Source organism: Giraffa tippelskirchi, chromosome 5, assembly GCF_054371585.1.
Source record: "Giraffa tippelskirchi isolate mGirTip1 chromosome 5, T2T-mGirTip1v1.2.pri, whole genome shotgun sequence".
Lineage (NCBI taxonomy): Eukaryota > Metazoa > Chordata > Mammalia > Artiodactyla > Giraffidae > Giraffa > Giraffa tippelskirchi.
In genome coordinates this window covers 152067939-152085315 of record NC_137279.1, presented here as the reverse complement: position 1 = coordinate 152085315, position 17377 = coordinate 152067939, and the positions used below count along the sequence as shown (strand labels likewise).

The window sequence follows — 17377 nt, the reverse complement described above, 5'->3', positions numbered from 1 at the left end:
TTTGGCCTGAGCTGTAGTTTTCCAACCCATGATTATAATCCAGAAAGGAGCTTGAAAGTGATTTAATGTTCTCTGTTCAAACTCTGTGAATTTTCAGTCATCCTTTTGTGATTGAATCATAAGATCCAATTGTAGCAAGAGGGTGAAACATGCACAGCAATGGAAGGAAGAACAAATAACTTCAGAAAATAAAGACTAGAAGCATCTATCTTTTCCCAGATGCTAAATAAATATTTTCACTTAATTTTCTTTTTTTTTTGTCACTTAATTTTCTAAAACATACTGATAGGTTTTATAATACCCATTCTATAAATGAGGAAACAGACATAAAGAGGTAATATTACTGAGTAACTTAAACTATTTATTTAGTTTAAAACTCAGGTTTATTGAGTGCCTAAAACCTATCTTCTTTGTGATATATCACATTGTGATCTTCCATAGAACAGAGTGAGGAATACTGTACACCTCAACATGGATTTGTAAACATTTTAAAAACTTCATTCTGAAAACAATGAAATTGCTCGAGTGTTAAAAGAATGTTCCAGGTTCTTACAAGAGTCAGTAAGTGCAAATAAGTTTGGACTGCTTATAACTGTCTTTAGTGATAACATATTGTTCTTTTGCACTGTGTATGGTTTGAAAAGTTCTGAAGTTCTCATCCTAATAAACAGAAGTAATACATTGCCTGAAACATTATGTATACCTTGTTCCCTCATCCATATCCATATACTTATAATTACAATGTATTCATGAAATATGGAAGACAAGCATGCCATTATTGTTCTCCCTCTATTTTTCTGAGGCACTAGAGTATAAAGGAAGGAACTGAAATGAACTTGCTTAGTCAATGATGGAGCTAAGACTGCTATTGAAATTACACATACCCTTAAGCTAATGGATATTTTACTAGATTGCCTCTTGTATGTTGCTTTATGTTTTTAGGGAGAGCATTTTCTTTCTTTCTAATGAATATACAGCTGGACTGACTTTTCTCAAATTAGCTTATCATCAAGGCTATTTTTCCATAAATTTGCATCAGATGTTCCTTAAATCTAGCTTGATTACAGATGCTCCCTACAGTTCTATTCAATTGCTTAACTCTAAACATTATGCTATCAAACCATTTAATTTAGCCATCTCCAAAAGTTTTATTTGAATTATTTAATATTATGAGAATTAAATAACTCATTACTCAAATCATGAAACGGAGGTCATAATACAATAAAAGTGTAATGAATATAACTTCTCTTAAGTCTCCAGCATAGTAATAAAATATTGTTATCAACTCTTAACATACCTTTGTGAGATATAGGGGCAATCACATTATATCTGGACTTTATAGATGAAGAATTCATGGTGGTGTATTGATTCGCATTCAGTTCAGTTCAGTACAGTTGCTCAGTCGTGTCTGACTCTTTACAACCCCATGGACTACAGCATGCCAGGCTTCCCTGTCCGTCACCAACTCCCGGGGCCTACTCAAACTCATGTCCATTACGTTGGTGATACCATCCAACCATCTCATACTCTGTCGTCCCCTTTTCCTTCTGCCTTTAATCTTTCCCAGCATCAGGGTCTTTTCCAATAAGTTGGCTCTTCGCATCAGGTGGCCAAAGTTTTGGAGTTTCAGCTTCAACATCAGTCCTTCCACTGAATATTCAGGACTGATTTCCTTTAGGATGGACTGGTTGGATCTCCTTGCAGTCCAAGGGACTCTCAAGAGTCTTCTCCAACACCACAGTTCGAAAGCATCAGTTCTTTGGTGCTCAACTTTCTTTATAGTCTAACTGTCACATTCATACGTGACTACTGCAAAAACCATAGCTTTGACTAGATAGGCCTTTGTTATTGATTTGTATTGGGTGTAAAAATAATTCAAAAGTATTTCATGGTTTCTTGGTCTTTTATAGAACAAGAATGTCTTAATTTGTTCAGGCTGCTGTAAAAGACTACCACAAGCTGGGTGGCTGAAATAAGAATCTCTCACAGTTTTGGAGACTGGGAAATCCAAGATCATGGCACTGGCAGATTCAGTGTCTCGTCAGAGCCTGTTTCCATGTTTATAGACAGCTGTCTTTTTGCTGTTTTCATATAGCAAAGGGGCAAGGGAGCTCTTTAAGGTCTTTTTTATAAGGTCGCTAATCCCATTTATGAGTACTCAACCTTCTTGACCTAATCACCTCTCTCCTAATGCCATCATGTTGGGGGCTAGGATTTTAACATATGAATTTGGTGGGGAGACATAACCATTCTGTTCAATGCAAAGGATATATTATCTTACTTTTTATTTAAACTTGTGTGAACTTGTCTTGGTGTGCTTGAGGCATTTAAAATATATTCCACTTGAAATTTATATCTTATGGGAAGAAATACATAAATGTAAGTTATAGCTATGTGGTCCAGTGTTGTAGCCACTGGATATATATGGCTGTTTAAATTTAAATTAATTAAAATAATGTACAATTAAAAATTCAGTTCCTGAGTTACACAGCCACATTTGAAGTGCTCAGTAGGCACTTGTGGTTAGTGGCTACTATATTAGACAGTGGCTACAATATAGAACAGTTTCATCACTGCCAAAAGTTAAATTTGACTGTGCTGTTATATAGAGACTAGCATTTTTGCATAGGACTTTAGCGTTTACATTATTGATTACTTTTATTTTGTATATGTGTTGAATTTATTTTAGGAATCTTATAAAAAGCAAGTATGATGAGGTCAAAAAATTTTACCAAAGACAAAGAAATGGAGACATAAATAAGGGATGAAGAATACTGTATAGAAAACTATTCATGATGGAGTAGAAATTGATGACAAAGTTTAGTTTTGAATTTCTTAGTATCCAGGACAAAAAGAAAAATGCAGTGATCAATATCAATATTTTAGAGGAAAGGAAAAACATACACTTAGATGCATAGTGAAAGTGAAAGTCACTCAGTCGTGTCTGACTTTTTGCGACCCTATGAACTATACAGTCCATGGAATTCTCCAGGCCAGAATACTGGAGCGGGTAGCCTTTCCCTTCTCCATAGACTCATAAGGTAGATTTAAATTACCTGCCTTGTAATGTTATTTAGGTTGGTACAAAAGTAATTGTGGTTTTGGACCATGAATTTCAAATCATTATACCTAGGCTCAAGCACATCTTTAGTAATCAAAATAGGAACCGTAACAATCAACACATTTTTGTCAATGAGACATAAGTTTGTTTATTCCTGTAGCGTAAAAATTCATGCTTCATGAACTTTTGGAAAGCATTTTCTGCCCCTTGCTGATTGTAGAAGCATTTTCCCTGCAAAAAGTTGTTGAGATACTTGAAGAAGTTGTAGTTGGTTGATGAGAGGTCAGGTGAATATAGCAGATGAAGCAAGACTTTATAGCCTAATTTATTTAACTTTTGAAGTGTTGGTTGTGCGACATGTGGTTGGGCAATGTCATGGAGAAGAATTGGGCCCATTCTGTTGATCAATGTCAGCTGCAGGTGTTGCAGTTTTCAGTACATCTCATCGATTTGCTGAACATTCTTCTCAGATGTCATGGTTTCACCAGGGTTCAGAAAACTGTAGTGGATCTGACGAGCAGCAGACTAGACCACCAAACAGTGACCATGACCTTTTTTTGATGCAAGTTTGGCTTTGAGAAGTGCTTTAGAGCTTCTTCTCTATTCAGCCACTGAGCTGGTTGTCACTGGTTGACTTTTCGTCGCACGTAACAATCTGATAGAAAAATGGTTCATTGTTGTTGTGTAGAATAAGAGAAGATGCTTCAAAATGATTTTTTTGATTTGTGGTCACCTCATATGAGGCACCCACTTATTGGGCTTTTTCATCTTTCTAGTTTGCTTCAAAAGCCGAGTGACTGTAGAATGGTTGACATTGAGTTCTTTGGCAATTTCTCGTGTAGTTGTGTGAGGATCAGCTTTGATGATCCTCTCAGTTGTCATTGTCAACTTTCGATGGCCAGCCACTGTTCTCCTTGTCTTCAAGGCTCTCTTCTCCTTTGCAAAACTTCTTGAATCACCACTATATTGTACATTCGTTAGAAATTCCTGACCTAAATGCATTGTTGATGTTGCTAGTTGTCTCCACTGCTTTATGACCCATTTTGAACTTGAATAAGAAAATCCCTTGAATTTTCTTTTTGTCTAACATTATTTCCCTAGTGTAAAATAAATATAAAAGAAATAGCAAATAATAAGTCATTAGCAAAAAAACATAAAGTGAGAAATGCACATTAAAATGATATATAACGTAAACACATTTATTTAAGAATGTATTCTAATATCAAATGGCAAATTTCAGCAATTGCAAGTCTGCAATTACTTTTGTACCAACTTAATATTTAAATGGAAGTGAAATAAAATTTATAAAGAATGTACTCTTTATGTTTACAGAACATATAAAATATATAAGACTAGAAAAATAAATGTATAAATGAAAGAAAATTCAACAATAAAAAAGTATTTCTGGACCATTACTAGGGCTTTCCTGGTAGCTCAGCTGGTAAAGAATCTGCCTGCAATTCAGGAGACCCTGGTTCGATTCCTGGGTCAGGAAGATCCACTGGAGAAGGGATAGATTACCCACTCCAGTATTCTTGGGCTTCCCTGTTGGCTCAGCTGGTAGAGAATCCACCTGCAATGCAGGACACCTGGATTTGATCCCTGGGTTGGGAAGATCCCCTGGAGAAGGGAACGGCTACCCGCTCCAGTATTCTGGCCTGGAGAATTCCATGGGGTCGCAAAGAATGGGACAAGACTGATTGACTTTCACTTTTGCTAACATAAAGTAGCTGTTTGCAACTTGGAAATGTTCCTACCAAGACACTGGTTCTTCCCAGTGTTGTACCTTTGTAGTATCTTTTTTTCTTCTTCTGTCCTCTCTCCTCAAAAATAGGGCACAAGATGAAAAGACATTAAATGAAGCCTGTAGTATTAACAGTGTGGAATTGAAAATAATTGGATGTTAGAAATTTGAATGTATTATCATCTAAAAGAAGTTTTGATTTTATTGTAATTGGTTGTCACTGTGATGTGATATCTAGAATTAAAGAATACATGTAAACTTTCAAAAAAAAAAAAAAAAGACATTAAATGGAAAGACTTACCTAAAGTGTTGTGTAGATGATACCTAAATGTCAGGACTGCTGTTATGCATTTCTATTTGAGAATCTCGAAAGGGATAAAGAGGACCAAGTAGTATGATACATAGATTTAGAACTAAAGTTTCATATTGTTCTTACTATAAAAAGTGTCACCTGAGTAAAGGGTATGCATCATTGTAAGTAATACTATTCTGTAAAACAAGTTTAGTTTATAGAAGGAATGTTTTATTTAATTTCTCTCCTGTGAAGACTCAATTCTTCCATCTTTTTATCCTATTATATCTACTATTAAACCATCCTTTCTGCTTGGTATTAAAGTAATACTAACACCAAATATATGCACATGGATCCCATTGTAAACTGTGAACCAAAAAATTCTCATTTACCAGTAAGCAATTATATACTGTTTCATCATGAAACCATTTTGCCCTCCTTGGCCTTGAATCCTAATATAGACTGATCATTAAAGCTTTTTGGGGGGTAAGTAGGAATATAAGTAGTATAATAGAAAGTTAAATTGAAAGCAACTTTAAAAGAAGAAGGACTTCCCTGGTGGCTCAGACAGTAAAACGTCTGTCTACAATGTGGGAGACCCGATTCAATCCCTGGGTTGGGAAGATCCCCTGGAGAAGGAAATGATAACCCACTCCAGTATTCTTGCCTGGAAAATCCCATGGATGGAAGAACGTGGTTACAGTCCATGGGGTCGCAAAGAGTCGGACACAACTGAGCGACTTCACTTTCTTTAAAGAAGTACAACAGTGTTTCTCCACTTACTGTTCTTTATTTTGGCCTTCCTTGAAAGGGAATGCAATAATAAGAAAGCACAGGTCTGCAATTAAATGGAACAAAGGGAAGCTAGAGAATGTCATGGTACAGGATTGCTATCTTTAAAGCTTTTCCTTAATACATGGACAAAATTTTAGGAATCTTAAAAACAATTGAGAAGCTAACATACATATTCCTTGGTGCGTGTCTCTTATATAAGAGCTCTGAAAGTTGGGCTTTTGAAGAGCAAGGAAATTTTTATAAAAGAAGAAAAAATTAGGTTATTATTTTCCAAAATTGGCATTATAATCTGAATAGAAATATTAACAATCCCTTTTAAATAAGAGGAGTGAGATGGTTGTACTGAAAGCATAACCTTTCTTGGATTCAAACTAGCAGAGAGGGGAATCACAGGGATAGAGTTGAAAAAGGAATCATACAGATATGTGGTATTTTAAGAAAATAATCAGGAGACAAAGCAGACTGGAAGAGACAGAATCACCAATCACCATACCTCTGATGTAAGACACTGGCAATATTCTGATTTTAATTTGGTGGTTACTTCATGGATGTTCATTTTATTCTATTTACTAATTTATGTTAAATGTATTAAGTATCTTTTCCTGCATAACATTATTTTCAAACTTAATAATATAAATAATATTTATTATCCTCACAGTTTCTGTGAGTTGGGAATTCATGAATAGCTTAGCTAGCTTGAAGTTTCTCATGAAGTTGCAGTCAAGTTGTCAGCTAGGTATATAGGCATTTAAAGTCTTATATGGAGCTGGAGAAGGCAATGGCACCCCACTCCAGTATTCTTGCCTGGAAAATCCCATGGATGGAGGAGTCTGGTAGGCTGCAGTCCATGGGGTCGCTAGGAGTCGGAGACAACTGAGCGACTTCACTTTCACTTTTCACTTTCATGCACTGGAGAAGGAAATGGCAACACACTCCAGTATTCTTGCCTGGAGAATCCCAGGGATGGCGGAGCCTGGTGGGCTGCCGTCTATGGGGTCGCACAGAGTCGGACACGACTGAATTGACTTAGCAGTAGCAGTAGCAATGGAGCTAGAAAATCAGCTTTCAAGGTAACCCATTAAAATGGCTGGAAAATTTTCACTGGTTTTTCATTGGAGACCTCAGTTTCTCCCAATGTGAGCTTCCTCAAAGGTTGCTTGAATGTCCTCACAACATAGTGGTTGGTTTCTCTCATGCTGAGTAATTCAAAGACCACCAAGGTAAGAGCAACAGTACTTTTTATGACCTAGCCTTGAGTGCTACCTCTTATCTCTTCTTCCATATTCTATTTGTTAGAAGTGAGTCAGCAAGTCCAATCCAAATTCAAAATGAAGGGAAATTAGGCTCTGACTTTTGACTGGATGAGGAATGAAGAATTTTCAAAGTCATCGTATTGTTTTTTTAAGGCTTCAAATATTATATAGCAGTTTTTAAAAAAATCCATGAGCACAAATCTTAAGAAATAAAATGATCCCTGAAATGAAGATCACATGTGAATTATAACAAAAGAGAATATAAACTGAAAACACAGTAAGAGTGGGAGAAGCATGAAAATAAATTGGAAATTAACAAGTATTAAATTTGTGGTAAATTGAGTAACGGCCCCAAAGATACTCAGATCCTCATCCCTGGAGCCTGTGAATGTTACTTATATGACAAAAGTAACTTTTCAAATGCCATTAAGTGAGATGGGGAAATTATCCTGATGCTCCCTAAATGTAGTGACAAATGCTCTTATAGGAGGATGACAGAGGGAGATTTGCCTACAGAGACAGAAAAGGAAAAGGTGATGTAACAACAAAGTAGAGATGGATTTAAAGATGCTATGTTGTTGAGTTTGAAGATGGAAGATGAGACTATGGCCCAAAGAATGCAAGAAATGCAGGTCTAGAAACTGGAAAAGACAAGAAAACAGACTGTCTCTTAGAATTTCCAGTGGGAGCACAACGACTATACCCACTCTTCGGTTTTGGCCTAGTGAAACACATTTCAGATTTCTGACCTCTTGAACTGTAAGAGAACAAGTGTGTATTGTTTTAAACCACTTCGTTTGTGATAATGTGTTACAGCAGCCATAGGAAAATAGTATAGGATTGGAGAGAAATTTACATGCATGGGAGAGAGACAAAGGAGATTCCAGTTAGCCATAATTATTTTGACTGAAGAACAAAACTGAAAAGACTACAAAATATAGTTCAAGAAATGTTTTAAAATGAAAAGATTTGAATCAATAAATTTAAAAACTCATACCATATCCCAAGACAAATTGTCACAGAAAAATCCCTGCATTCTAATTGGCATGTTTAGACTCTTTATATTTAATGTAATTTTTTATATATTTGGATTGTAGTCTTCTTTCTGCTTTTTATTTCCTACTTGTGGGATCTGCTCTTTGTTTTCTGTCCTCATTTCTGTCTTTATTTAGATTGTGTATTTTAATAAACTATTTTGTACCTTATTAGTTATACATATTCTTTAGTTGCTCTAGAGTTTAAAATATCTATCTTATCACAGTTCTCCTTCTATTAATATTAAACAACTTTATAAATAGTGTAAAAACTTTACAACAGTATGCTTCCATTCTGGCTCCGATCTTTTGTGCTGTTTTTGTCATATATTTCTCTCTCTCTCTGTAGTCACTAAGTCGTGTCTGACTCTTGTGACCACATGGACTATAGCCGTTTACTTCTATGTAAATCATAACCCCATAATGTGTTGATATAATTTTCTCTTACAATTATCTTACACATTTTTAATGAAGAAAAAGTCTATGTATTTTTCCACACAGTGTGTACGAATGATAAAGAAAATATTTTGTGCATATAAGCAAAGAGATTGTTATTCAAGGACAGTTATATCAATCTGGCCACAGATTTCACCATAACATGCATTACTGGAATATTGTGATTCTAGACTTACATATCTGCCCAAATAGTCTTCAAGTATAAATGAAACAAATATTTCTGAACTTACAAAACAAGAAACTATAAAAATGATCAGTCATATTTTTTAACAAGTACAGAAAACTTCTCTTAATAGAGAATTTGATATTTGGTATTAGAAATGCAGTGTATAAGTTAATAGCTTAGAGGACTGGAAGATAGATCTGAAGAAATTAAAGACTGAGGAACAAAAAGAAACTAAGAAATGGTAAATAGTAAAGAGAAATTAGGCCTTCCCAGGTGACACAGTGGTAAAGAATTCGCCTGCCAATGCAGCAGACACAAGAGATACAGGTTCCATCCTTGGGTTGGGAAGATCCCCTGGAACCCACTCCAGTATTCTTTTTTTTTTTTAACTAATTAATTTATTTGAATTGAAGGATAATTACTTTACAGTATTGTGGTTGGTTTTTGCCATATGTCAACATGAATCAGCCATGGGTGCTCATATGTCCCCCCATCCTGAAACCCTCTTCCATCTGCCTTCCCACTCCATCCCTCTGGATTGTTCCAGAGCACCGGCTTTTGAGTTCCCTGCTTCATACATCGAACTTGCACTGGTCATCTGTTTTACCACATGTTTCCATGCTATTCTCTCAAATCATCCCACCCTCACCTTCTCCCACATAGTCCAATAGTCTGTTCTTTATATCTGTGTCTCTTTTGCTGCCTTGCATATAGGATTGTCGTTGGTGTCTTTCTAAATTCCATATATATACCACTCCAGTTATTCTTGCTGGGATAATCCCATGGACAGTGAACATGACTGAGTGACTGAGCACACACACACAATGAGAAATCAAGAAATATGGTGAGTAGATTGAGAAGGTCTAATTATATCTAATCAGAGTCCTAATTTTTTAAAACAAAAGAAAAATCTTTAAAGCAGCAAAAGAGAAAAAGATTGATTGATTACTTACAAAGGAACTGTAGCTGGCTTGACAACTTACTTCTCAGTTGCAGCAAGGGAAGCCGTAAGGCAGTGGAATAAAATCTTTAAAAATTGTAGAGAAAATAATTGTCATAATGAAATTTTCAGTTATATAGAAAAAGCACGCACTTGCAAGAAAGAAGACTGACTATTACCAGGCTCTAATTAAAGTACCTTTAAAAGATATACCTCAGTTATAAGAAAAATAATAAACTGGAGGTTTGAAATGGTGAGAGAAGAAAATGATAAATAAATGTGAGTAAATGTACTAATGTCTAAGGTTATAAAAAGGTAAAATTACAGAACATTTAAAAAAGACTAAACTTCTGGACAATAGAATGGAAGTCAGAAGATAATGACTTTAGTTAAGGTTTTAAACTTATATGCTTTCTCTTTAAATTCTAGATTTTGATGTTAAAATTTCTCAATTTCCTATTAAAATGAATACAGTGGAGTGATTAATTAAACTTCAAAACAGGTAAAGTAGAATAAGTAAAAAATCAAAATTGAAGAAACCAGTCAATTCAAAGGAATGTAAGAAAGAAGAAATAAAATCACATGGAGAAATAAAAAATTACACAACAATAAATGTAAATAGATTCAATTACTTAGGTAAAAGACAAAAAATTTCAAACGAGTTAAAAGATTAGGAAAAGTTATAGTAGGCAAATGTGAACTAAATGCTATTTTAACTCTTAATATACTGTTTCCATTGAACAATCAGGATTTATGGAGTTTACAATTTTTATTTGATTTTTTCATAAGTTGGTTCTTTAGGCTTGACTGATATTCAGACCAGAGTGTTTCTCTCGTGGGACCCTCTCATGGTTTCTCTGGAAACTTGCTTGCTTTGTCCATTAACTGTAGCTTTCTTAGTGGGCAGTGCTTCTTCAGATAATGCCCTTTTAAATGTACCCCTGACAGTACTTTCCACATTTCCTTTCTATTAGGGTCATTTTATCCTAGGAATGAGCTCTCTTGACTAGGGGCCTTTAAAAAACGATGCCATACTGACATTCTAACCATGAATTTCACTTCTGATCCCTGGATTCAAGTACCTTTGTAAGAGACAGGTTACTGAAGCTTCTGCAGGCTCCTTTATCAGACATGAAGTTCCTCTCAAGCAGTTCTGAAACAGAAGCATAGAGACTTGCTAGCTTGTCTTCAGTAGTTTTGGCTGATCAGGAGACAGTAAGTCCTCATAGGTTTAGAGTTTATTATTTATAGCACATTAGGCAGCATGAGCTCCACATTCACATCAGTTTTTCTTTCCCCCTAAGTCTCAGAAAGTGATCTGAAAGTAGATGTAGGTGAATTCTGTACCCATAGTGCCTCCTATGTCAAAGCTGAGGAGTACTGGTCTTAGAATACCTCCAATCTTATAAGGGACTGATGATAAATCTATCCATTCTCCTTGCTGGAGGTTGCCTTTATTACTCTGGACTATAAACACATCTCTCTGGGGAGAACAGAGAATAATTTCTTTATTACCTTGCAGTATCTCCCAGAGAGGAGATACGTTTATTTTTATTATACATTAATGTAAATAATGAATAATGCTCCAGAGTGAGTCACTATTTCTATCATGCCAGAAACCCTTGCAAACATTCATGAAAAAATAATCGTGGAAAAAAATGGACTATGAATGCCTAGATATGTAGGAATGTGAAAGATATGTGGAAAATTGTTTTTAACATTGTTTTTATGCTTCTGCCCATGGTGATAGTGGGAGGGTTGACTCTTAGCAGTAAAATGAATAACTTCAAAATTGTCCTCGTTAAATCCCACCTGTTGGTTACTTTCGACATATTTGACCTTTATTGTGAGCAAATGATTTTTAAAATACATGAACCAATTGTCAGATCCATCATTTGAAAATCTAGACTTGAGTACTCTTTACTTTGGAATTTCATATGTATTCTACGTAGATGCCACACCAAAAAGCTCTCATATAAACTGGCTACTACTTTAATGTCAGACAAGATGGAGTTTATGACAGTCTTAGTAGGGAAAAATAAACAAATGCCTTAAAAATTTATCATTATGAAAATATTAAATTCTAAACTTGCATGCATCTAATATCTCATTTTAAATATACATGAAAGCAGTTACTATAAGAGAACTGACAAATATACCATTCTACTGGAAAATATTAACACTTTATAACTCCTTTTATAAGGCCTTGATAACAAAACAAAATGAGAAAAAAAATTGTAGACCTATTTCACACAGAAACACATAAACATAAATATTGAGTGAATATAATTCATTAAAAGCTAACACATTATTATGAAATTAGATTTATTCTGGGAATAAAGCATTGGTTCAGATTTAGAAAAAAATCAATGTGTTACACTATAATTATAGACAGCATATTAAAAAGCAGAGACATTACTTTACTGACAAAGATCCGTCTAGTCAAAGCTGTGACTTTTCAAGTAGTCATGTATGGATGTGAGAGTTAGACCATAAAGAAAGTTGAGTGCCAAAGAATTATGCTTTCGACCTGTGGTGTTGGACAAGATTCTTGAGAGTCCCTTGGAATGCAAGTAGATCAAACCAGTCAATCCTAAAGGAAATCAGTCCTGAATACTCATTGAAAGGACTGATGTTGAAGCTGAAAATCCAATACTTTGGCCACCTTATGCAAAGAACTGACTCATTGGAAAAGACCCTGATGCTGGGCAAGATTGAAGGCAGAATTAGAAGGGGACGACAGAGGATGAGATGGTTGGATGGCATCACCGACTTGATGGGCATGAGTTTGAGCAAGTTCCAGGAGTTGGTGATGGACAGGGAAGCCTGGCCATGGGGTCGCAAAGAGTTGGACATGACTGAGTGACTGAACTGAACTGAACAACTCTTAATACTTTAAGGGACAAGAATGATACAATCATCTCAAGGTATATAATTGAATACTGTTAACACTAATTCGATATTTAGAAAACCCTTAAAAAGCAGATTATAGAAGAGAACTTCCTAGGCTGATAAAGACATCTACAAAAATTCAAATCTCAACATTGCTTATTATTAGAGAAATGAAAATCAAAACTACAATGAAGTATCATTTCACATTGGTCAGAATGGCCATCATCAAAAAAATTTACAAACGATAAATTTTTGAGAGGATGTGGAGAAAAGGGAACACTCTTGCTCTGTTGGTGGGAATGTAAATTGATCAGCCACTATGGAGAACAGTATGGAGATTTCTTTGAAAACTAGGAATAAAACTACCGTATGACCCAGCAATCACACAACTGGGCATATACCCTGATAAAAACATAACTCAGAATGACACATGTACCCCCAGTGTTCATTGCAGTACTATTTACAATAGCCTGAACATGGAAGCAACCTAGATGTCCACTGACAGATGAATGGATAGAAAAGTTGTGGTACATATATACAATGATCTGTTAGCCATAAAAAGGAATGAATTTGAGTCAGTTCTAGTGAACCCAGTAAACCTAGAGCCTGTTATACAGAGTGAAATAAGTCAGAGAAAAATGATTATCGTATATTAATGCATATGTATGGAATGTAGAAGAATGATACTGATGAACCTATTTGTAGGGCACCAGTAGAGATGCAGACATGGAGAACAGACTTGTGGACATAGTCAGGGAAAGAGAGGGTGGAACGAACTGAGAGAGTAACATGAACATATATATTACCCTATGTAAAATAGATAGCCAGTGGGAATTTGCTGTATGATGCAGGGAGGTCAGCCTGGTGCTCTGTGACAACCTAGAGGGCTGAGATGGGGAGAGTGTGAGGAAGATTCAAGAGGAGGGGACATATGTATATTTATGGCTGATTCATATTGGTGTATGGCAGAAACTCACACAACTTTGTAAAACAATTATCCTCCAATTAAAGATAAATTTAGAAAATTCACATCAAACATCACTTCTAAGAGTATATCCTCAAAAATCAGTAACAAGATTCAGATTCCTGTTACATCTCTTTAATTCAACAGTTTTCTAGTTACTAGCCTTTTCAATAAGTCAGTTAAAAGAATAACACTTGGAACACATAGAAAACAATTATTTTCAGCCAGTGTAATCGTCTACTTGAAAAACCAAAAGGAACCTACAGATAAAGTATTAAAATTAATGAGAGTTTTTCAAGACTGTAATATATAATATTGATATCAAAGTCAATTTTAATTTTATACCCCATCAAAACTAATGTAGAAAATGTAGTTTAAGAAGATACCATTTATAATAGCCAACACAATGTTTTTTGAATATAACAGAAAAGTTTAAGATTACTATGGAGAAAAACAGAATACTTTATTGAAATACACTATTAAATAGGACCTAAATATATAAAAAGATATACCATATTCATGGGTTGAAGACTCAGTTTTGTAAAGAAACTTCAATATGGTATTACAAAGTGACAAGTGTCCTGACTAGGAGAGTTAGTCAGGACACAAACTCAAATCCTTATGTGCTATAAAGCTAAGTCCTCTAAATGTCTCTGGTAATTATAAAACACTAATAGTAAATTCAGTTATTAAAAATACAATATGTATTTTCTATTGATAATCATAACAATAGGACAATGAGGAACTGAAAGCTATGCAAAATTAGAAGAACACATCATTTTGGGAAAGATACCAAATTTCAAAAGTTAAAACGAAATGACGGAAAATTTAAAAATTCATTTTGTGATAAGTAAGTCTTCACATTAGAAATAGCCTCAATCTAATGAGCATGGCAATTTTGAATTATTTATGCATAACCTACCAGGTCTTATGTCCCAACCAAATTCTGCAACATGGATTTTTATGAAGGAATTAGGGTAGTTCAGAAATCTTAGGAAATTTCCAATAAAAATAAAACAACTCTGAAGAGCATGAGAATAATAAAGAAATAATGTATATCTTGGCTGCTGATATTTTAGATCAAATTAGGCACATCATGCAAAGCTGAGTTTGTAATCTTTGAATCTGTGCACGTCTGTCCATTGTTTAAAAGTATTTGGAGACCCAGACATCCTAGATGGCACAGTGGTAAAGAATCAGCCTGCCAATGTAAGGGGCATGGGTTTAACCCCTGGGTTGGGAAGATTCCCTGGAGAGGGAAATGGCAACCTGGTCCAGTATTCTTGCCTGGGAAGTCCTGTGAACAGAGGAGCCTGGCAGGCTTCAGTCCATGGGGTTGCAAAAAGAGTCAGACACGACATAGCAACTGAACACACACCATCAGTGTGATAGTGTGCTGAGAACTGAACAGTAGTGTATAAAGGAAGTATTGTCCCTGCCTTCAAGGAACTTGAAGCCCAGAGAGGAAGATGATTAACACACTTCAATAGACAACTATATTGTGACTGGTAATATTCATTGAAAATTCTTTGTTGCCAAGTGCCGTAAGTGCTATGGGAGCTCACAGCAGAGACCCTCAAGCCATATGGAGAACATACTTTTTCAGGAAGTCGTCCTGGAAGAGGTGCTGTTTAAGTGTGACCTTGGGTAAGGGGACACTCTTTCTCTGTGGGTGGTGCTCTGAGAAGGACTCAGCTGAGAACTCTCAGCTGTCTATGCTTCTAGAAGCTGGCAAAATGAGAGCCTCCATCCTGCAGGCAGCTTGGGGCTGTACACAGCTGTAACTACTTTGGTGATCTGGACAGCAGTGGCTCTCAAGCTTGAGGGTGCGTTGGAATCACCTGGAGGGCTTTTTAAACCAGAATTCTGGGCCCCATCCCCAGATTATCTGACTTAAGGAATCTTGAGAGGGTCCCAATATTTACATATCTAACGTGTTCCCAGGTGATGCTGCTGCTGCCTCGGGATTCACACTTTGAAAACTGCTCTGCAGAGAAGGCTGTACTTGAAATGCCACTCCAGAGCATTCATTCTGAATAGATAAAGTTTGATAATATTTTCTGAATGAATAGCACCAAGTTTACAGATTCTACTTCCAAGTGAGGGAGAAAGTACATGATTACAATACAATGCAGTAACAGCCATAAGAAGTTAGTTGCCAACTCTTAGCAGAGTTGCAGAAGAAAAGGACCAATTTTTCCTTAGTTTGTCATGAGAATCTTGACAAACAAGTGAGCTGACCTCACCTTCTGGCTCAGTGAACTAATCAGAGGAGAACTTTTATCTTTGGGTCTTAGTTTCCTCAAATATAAAATGAGGAAATTAATAATATTGGTGTTGTTTTTAGGATCAACTAATGTGTGCATACATGTGTGTTTGCTCAGTCGCTTCAGTCATGTCTGACTCTGCAACCCTTTGGACTGTAGCCCTCCAGGCTGCTCTGTCCATGGACTTCTCTGGTAAGAATGCTGGATTGGGTTGCCATGCCCTCCTCCAGGGGATCTTCCCGACCCAGGGATCGAACCTGCATCTTGTGCATTGCAGGTGGATTCTTTACCACTGAACTACCACAGAAGCCCTAGGATCAATAGGGATAATTGATAAAAAATACTTCAACTATAAGGTAATATTAAAATATCTAGCTTTAGTTAGATTTTGTTCTTTTTTAGTTTTAAAAAATTTGTTTTTAGTTTATTTACAATGTGTTAATTTCTGCTGTACAGCACAGTGATTCAGTTATATATATATATATATATATATTTACATTCTTTTTAATATTCTTTTCCATTATGGTTTATCACAGGATATTGAATATAGTTCCCTGGACTGTGCAGTAGGTCGGGAAGCCCATTTTCTTAAGGAGATCATTTAGTGTTAGTGGGAGACTTTATTCTACCTTTTGATGCTAGCTATGCAGTACTCAACACTATATATACTAACATCATTTACTCACACGGTGACATCTTGAACCTTAACCATGTAGAATGTCATTCCCAGCCAAACTCAGCAGCATATTTACAATCTCAAACCTAGTCTACAGAGAACAGCTACCACTGAGCTTCTCACTGACGTTGGTATCCCACTTTTGGGGACACTCCTTATTGCTTTGGTGAAGGGAATGTCATCTGGGCTCTCCTGGGGAACATAATCAGCTAGTAGTTTCTCTGACATTACAAAATAAATACGTTATAACATGCTAACTTCTCTGAGACCTTGGAACTCTTCTCCAATGTTTTGCCAAGGTAGTTCAAGCTTTGTTCTTTGCTTAGCTTTCTAGAGCTCTTTGTTTGATATGACTGTATTATTGCAGTAAAGTCAGTGATATTTTTATGGGCCTTCAAATATTTTGTTTTACTGATAATGCATAAAGAAACAGGAAGCTGCTGTTGACATTCTAACTCAGTTTCCTTTTTCATATTAATTTTGCCTTAATTTCAAAAAATTGGATAAGTTGCAGAGTTTTAAATGAAAGACAAATGCTATGCAAATGATAGAAGAATGAATATGCATTGGGTTAGAACTTCTATTTGGGGATTTCAATTTCATCTTTGACTGGCACTTTTCCCTTTAAAAAATAAGTTTAATCTCTTTTGCCACACGATGGTAGTGTTGCTTTTCTTGTTAAGCCACAAAAATAGATTCAGGTGCCAGTTAAAATCATAAAAAATTATATTTCTCCAAGGAGATCTAACAATAAAACATTAGTTTTATAAAGAAAAAAGACTCCTACACATTTATGTTATTTTTAAAGAGCAGGAAACATCAATGCCAGTGTTTCCT

General features: G+C 35.7%; 2 long non-coding RNA genes across 6 annotated transcripts in view; one reads left to right on the top strand and one right to left on the bottom strand.

Moving 5' to 3' along the window:
• LOC145506337 (uncharacterized) overlaps positions 1 to 17377 on the top strand; it is a 788916-nt gene that overhangs the window by 33115 nt on the left and 738424 nt on the right. The window lies entirely within an intron of this gene.
• LOC145506340 (uncharacterized) overlaps positions 3184 to 17377 on the bottom strand; it is a 160435-nt gene continuing 146241 nt past the window's right edge. Inside the window, exons 4-6 of the long non-coding RNA XR_014053779.1 lie at positions 10824 to 10894; positions 10126 to 10197; positions 3184 to 4158 (exon numbers count right to left, since the gene is read on the bottom strand). This is a non-coding gene — a long non-coding RNA (uncharacterized LOC145506340). The remainder of the gene's footprint in view (positions 4159 to 10125; positions 10198 to 10823; positions 10895 to 17377) is intronic.